Consider the following 5,619-nt stretch of genomic DNA (forward strand, 5'->3'; position numbering starts at 1 on the left):
TTATGTCCTAGATAAGGAGCTGAAGGAGATTGACATGAACACTGCTACTCCCGAAGAGATCGTTGCCTTTGAGGCCCACGAGCGTGATGCCACGAAAGTCCATTGCATCATGCTGGCGAAAATGACTTCCAAACTCCAAAAGTCATATGAGGACATGTATCCCTATGAGATGCATCAAGACTTGCTGGACCGGTACCATCAAAGTGCAAGGCAAGAGAGGTATGAGATCATCACTTCGATGATCACTACCCGAATGGGTAGTGGAGAGTCCCTTACCGCTCACCTGGAAAAGATGCAGAGATATGTTGACTGTCTTCTCAAGTTGAATGTTAACTTTGATGAAGAGCTGGTGATTGACATTATCCTTCACTCCCTACCTCCCTGCTATAACCAGTTCCGCATGACCTACCATATGAATAAGGAAGATGTCACCTTGAGCAAGCTTCAAGGTTTTCTTAGGACTGCTAAGAGCAATCTCAAGGATAAGTCTGTTGCATCAACTCCCACTCCAACCGCTACCCCTGTTTTGGCAATTGGGCAAGGGAGGGGTAAGAAGAGGAAGGCTCTCTCAAAGATAAACCACAAGGGTAAACCCCAAGATGGTACCTATTCTAGTGGAACCAAAGTTGGTTCTGCTAAACCCAACTCTACCCCGAAGGAGGCAGAGTGCCATCACTGCCACAAAATAGGGCATTGGAAGAGAAGCTGCCCAGAATATCTGTAGGCCATCAAGGATGGAAAGATCAAGCCATCTTACGTAGGTTTTTACACAATTAAATCTTATGATTCATCACATTCCATTTCTTGATACAAGATGTGGTTTACACATTTGTTTTGATTTGCAGGGCCTAAGAAGAGATAGGGATGTGGAGCATGGGAAGATAAATTTGATCATGGGGAACAGAAGATCGTCGCCTGTCACGAAGATCCGAATTTACTCTTTAATGCTTAATAGTGGATTAGGATTAGATTTAGACAATTGTTGCTATTCGCCAGATATGGCAAGAAACATCATTTCATTTCATGGTTTATATAGACAAGGTTTTAGATATTCATTTGATAATGAAAAGGGTTCTATTAATGCTTATCTTAATGGTGTATTTTATTTTGAAGCATTGCCTTGTAATAGAATATATGAAACTGTGATGGTTGTAGATAACTTAGGAAATGATATGATGTGTGTTGATTCATCAAATGGTTTGGATAAAGCATGCTTGTCGCATTGTCGTCTTGGACATGTCAACAAGAAACACATAGCCCAACTCCAAAAGGATGGAGTGTTGGAGTCATTCGACCTTAGGGACGATGACGTGTGCAAGTCGTGTGTACTTGGAAAGATGACCAAGTCACCCTTCACTGGATCTTGTGAGAGGGGTGAGTGTCTATTGGATCTCATACACACCGATGTGTGTGGGCCCTTTAGATCAACCACAAGGGATGTGGGCCGCTTCTACGTGACTTTTACCGATGATTATAGCAGATATGGATATATCTACTTAATCAAGCACAAGTCAGAAACCTTTGAAAAGTTCAAAGAGTTTAAACAAGAAGTGGAGAATCAGTTGGGCAGGAAAATCAAGATGCTTCGATCCGATTGAGAAGGAGAGTACCTAAGTCTTGAATTCCACGACCTACTTAAGGAATGCAGAATTGTTTCGCAATTGATGCCACCTTGGACACCGTAGTTGAACGGTGTGGCTAAGAGGTGTAATCGAACCTTGTTGGACATGGTTCGTTCCATGATGAGTCGTGCTTCACTACCTATCACATTTTGGGGGTATGCCTTAGAGACTGCCGCCTATATCCTTAACTTAGTTCCTACGAAGAAGGCTGCCAAAACACCTCATGAGATCTGGATAGGGAAGGCTCCCTCGTTGGCACATATCAAGGTTTGGGGTTGCGAGGCTTTCGTAAGACGAGAGACTCACAACAAGCTCGAACCTTGTAGCGAGTGGTGTATTTTCATCGGCTACCCACAGAAATCCTTTGGATATCTCTTCTATAGACCGAGTGACAATGTTGTCTTCGTTGCGAGGAGAGGGGTTTTCCGAGAGCGAGAACTCATAATCCAAGGGGACAGTGGGAGGCAAATCGATTGAAGAGATTCAAGAGTCGAGCGATGAAAGAACCTCTAACGCTGACACTCAACCCGAGGAGGAAACTCTGGTTGAAACGATTAACGAAGCATTAACTCTTAGACATTCCGAAAGCGTTAGAGTTCAACCCCGTTTATATGGTTTTCATATTACTAAAGAAGGGGACATGTATATTAGTGATAGTACACTAATAAATTTGGACGAACCTAACAGATATAAGGAAGCCATGACAGGCCCGGAGTCTACAAAATGGAAAGAGGCGATGGACAGCGAGATTCAATCCATGTACGACAACCAAGTTTGGAATTTGGTTGACCATGTGTCCGGACGTAAGATGGTCGGGTGCAAGTGGATCTTCAAGAAGAAGACCGACATGGATGGGAATGTGCACACATATAAGACGCGATTGGTCGCAAAGGGTTTCACTCAAAATCCCGGAGTTGACTATGATGAACCTTCTCACCGGTTGCCAAGATAAAATCTATTAGGGTGATGTTGGCCATTGCTGGATTTCATGATTATGAAATATGGTAGATGGATGTTAAAACTGCTTTCCTTAATGGGAAGTTGGCTGAGGATGTTTACATGGCTCAGCCAGAGGGTTTTATCAATGCAAAGCATCCCAATAGAGTGTGCAAGCTTGAGAAGTCCATTTATGGACTTAAGCAAGCGTCTCGCAGATAGAATCTTTGTTTCAACGAGAAAGTCAAAGAGTTTGGTTTTCTACGAAGCGAGGATGAATCATGTGTATATGTCAAAGCCAGTGGGAGTATAGTTAGCTTCCTCGTATTGTATGTCGATGACATACTACTCATAGGAAACGACATCCCGACACCGCAAGAGGTTAAATCCTGGCTCGGGAAGTGCTTCGCTATGAAGGACCTCAGAGAGGCTTCCTATATTTTGGGAATAAGGATAGTGAGAGAAAGAAGTAAGTGACTAATAGGACTTAGTCAGAATACTTACTTGGACAAGGTAATAAAATGTTTTAGTATGGAGAATTCAAAGAAGGGGGAGTTACCGATCCAAAATAATGCCAAGTTGAGTAAGACTCAATGCCCGAGTACCGAAGTCGAGATAGAAGAAATGAGCTGAGTACCATACGCTTCCGCAGTTGGCTCGATTATGTATGCTATGACTTGTACTCGCCCTAATGTGGCCTTCGCTTTGAGCATGGTCAACAGATATCAATGGAACCCTGGTAAAGCGCATTGGACCGCAGTCAAGAACATTCTTAAGTACCTTCGAAGGACCAAGGAATGGTTTCTAGTCCTCAGAGGGAGTGATGACTTAAAGGTGCGAGGGTACAGTGAAACCAGTTTTCAGACCGACAGGGACAACTACCGTTCACAGTCGGGCTGGGTCTTTACCCTTAATGGAGGAGCAGTGACTTGGATAAGTTCCACGCAAGAGACATTGGCTGATTCAACGTGTGAATCAGAGTACATTTCAACGAGGGAAGCATAAAAGGAGGCAATATGGTTGAAGAACTTCATTGGGTACCTTGGAGTTGTGCCAGCCATAAAGGAGCCCATGGAAATTTTCTGTGATAATGAAGGAGAGGTTGCCTTGAACAAGGAACCAGGGGATCACGACAGATCTCGACATATCGATAGAAAATATCATTTTATTCGACATCGGGTGGAAGAAGGACTCCTTGTAGTAAAGAGGGTATCGTCAGAGGATAACCCATCATATCTACTTACGAAGGGACTGAGCAGGGTTAATCACTTGCAGCACGCTAGGAGCATCGGGATGAATGACGATATTAGTTTAGATTAGATAGTTTAGAAACATGTAATAGATAAACTGTAATTAAAATTTGATGATGAAATAAAAGAATATTATTTATTAGTAATGTTATTGTCTTATGTTAATTGTTTACCTATTGTTTCATTTTTTTTGAAGGTTTTGACTTCCGGAATAATAAGAATTATTCGAACCATCCACAGTCGTTCATATGTTGGAAGTATGTATGAATGAAGACTGTCATGAATTGGTGCGTAGATTGTCTAAAAGGTATTAGACATAGCAAAAGTTTGCTACAACGTTCATGAGTGCTTATGAGTTTGATTTGAGCTTTGGAATAAACCCTCGCTTGCTGGAATCACTTCATAGAATTTATCTCGAGTGATCACAAGATGATAATATCATATGGTCTTAAAACCTATATATATGGTTTATTGTTTGGTAATTGGTTATGCATTGATAATGCGAAAACGCATCAGTAACTTGATGTTATAAAACACATTGTTGTGTATGATTTGGCTAGTGAATAATAAATGCATTTAAGTCGAAGTTTATTTGTTCCTTTTATCCTAAGAGGATAAAAGTGATATCAGGGCCCCTCGATGATTTGTTTTGACTTATGTGTCGGGCCCGGTCAGGACTGAATTGATGTGTTCAATTAAGTTCTATGTAAAATGAATCAGAGGTCGAGAAACAAACTGTCGGACAATAAGTATGACTATGTTCCATGTAATTGTCCGCACGATATCTAGAAAAGAGGACTATATGATCCCTTATCTAAAGGACAGGTTACTGATAAGATCAAAGTTCGACAGTGTCTTTGAGAGCTACGATTGCTAATCGGATTGTGCTTATATTTATAGTTACTAGACTTATCCAAGTGGGAGACTGTTGGATTAGTTTCTAAGCCCGTAACTATGTTTGGTAAGTACTTGACCCGATTGTGCATGGTCCTTTTGGGTTGCCTTCACCAAGGCAACATGATAGGATGATTTATAAATAAAGAGGTTATTATGATTTATTAATATAGTATATGATTAATATATTAAAGGAGAAATCATATAGTTTAATTAAGCTTAACCAAATTTATAGTACATGTGACAAGGATTACGTACATGTAAAGAACGCAAAAATCCAACTTCGTATGAAGAAGTTATGCCTCTTCAAAGTTTTGCGATTAAACCGGCACGCCTATGTGTATCGTAAAAAGGGAACTTTTAATAAATTATTTTTTAGGCTATGTGATTTAAACGAAAGTCATAGTAGCCATTAAACTGAGAGCGTGCATATAGGGAACGTTTAAATTAATTTTGTGAGAGGATGTTATGATTTTTCGAAGTTTCAGCGCAGTAGTGCGAACACAGAAATTGAAATTCCAATCGGTTGATTGTTAGCCAGAACAATCTAAACGATAATTGAAGATCTAATGAATATGAACCCGTCGAAAAAAAAGACATTTGTGAACGGAGTTCGTATGAATAAGTTATGAATTTTGCACGGACTTTAACACTCAAAACCGATCTAAATATGATTTTTTGTTAGAGCAATAATTAGATGTTGAGACCTTAATGAAAGTTGTAGATCTCGTCGAGAGGATTTCATGGATATAAAGAGCGTCGAAAACGGAGCTCGTATGCAAAAGTTATGGTCGTTTGAAGATCTGTGAAAAACCGCATGCGGTGATGACGTGGCACCACGAGAGGGCACCTCGTGGCAAGTTGGACGCCCAATCCTCCAAGAGACAAGTGACGTGTCTCCACAAGATTTTGACATA

The sequence above is a fragment of the Lactuca sativa genome, chromosome 7 (genome assembly GCF_002870075.4).
Source record: "Lactuca sativa cultivar Salinas chromosome 7, Lsat_Salinas_v11, whole genome shotgun sequence".
NCBI classification, from domain to species: domain Eukaryota; kingdom Viridiplantae; phylum Streptophyta; class Magnoliopsida; order Asterales; family Asteraceae; genus Lactuca; species Lactuca sativa.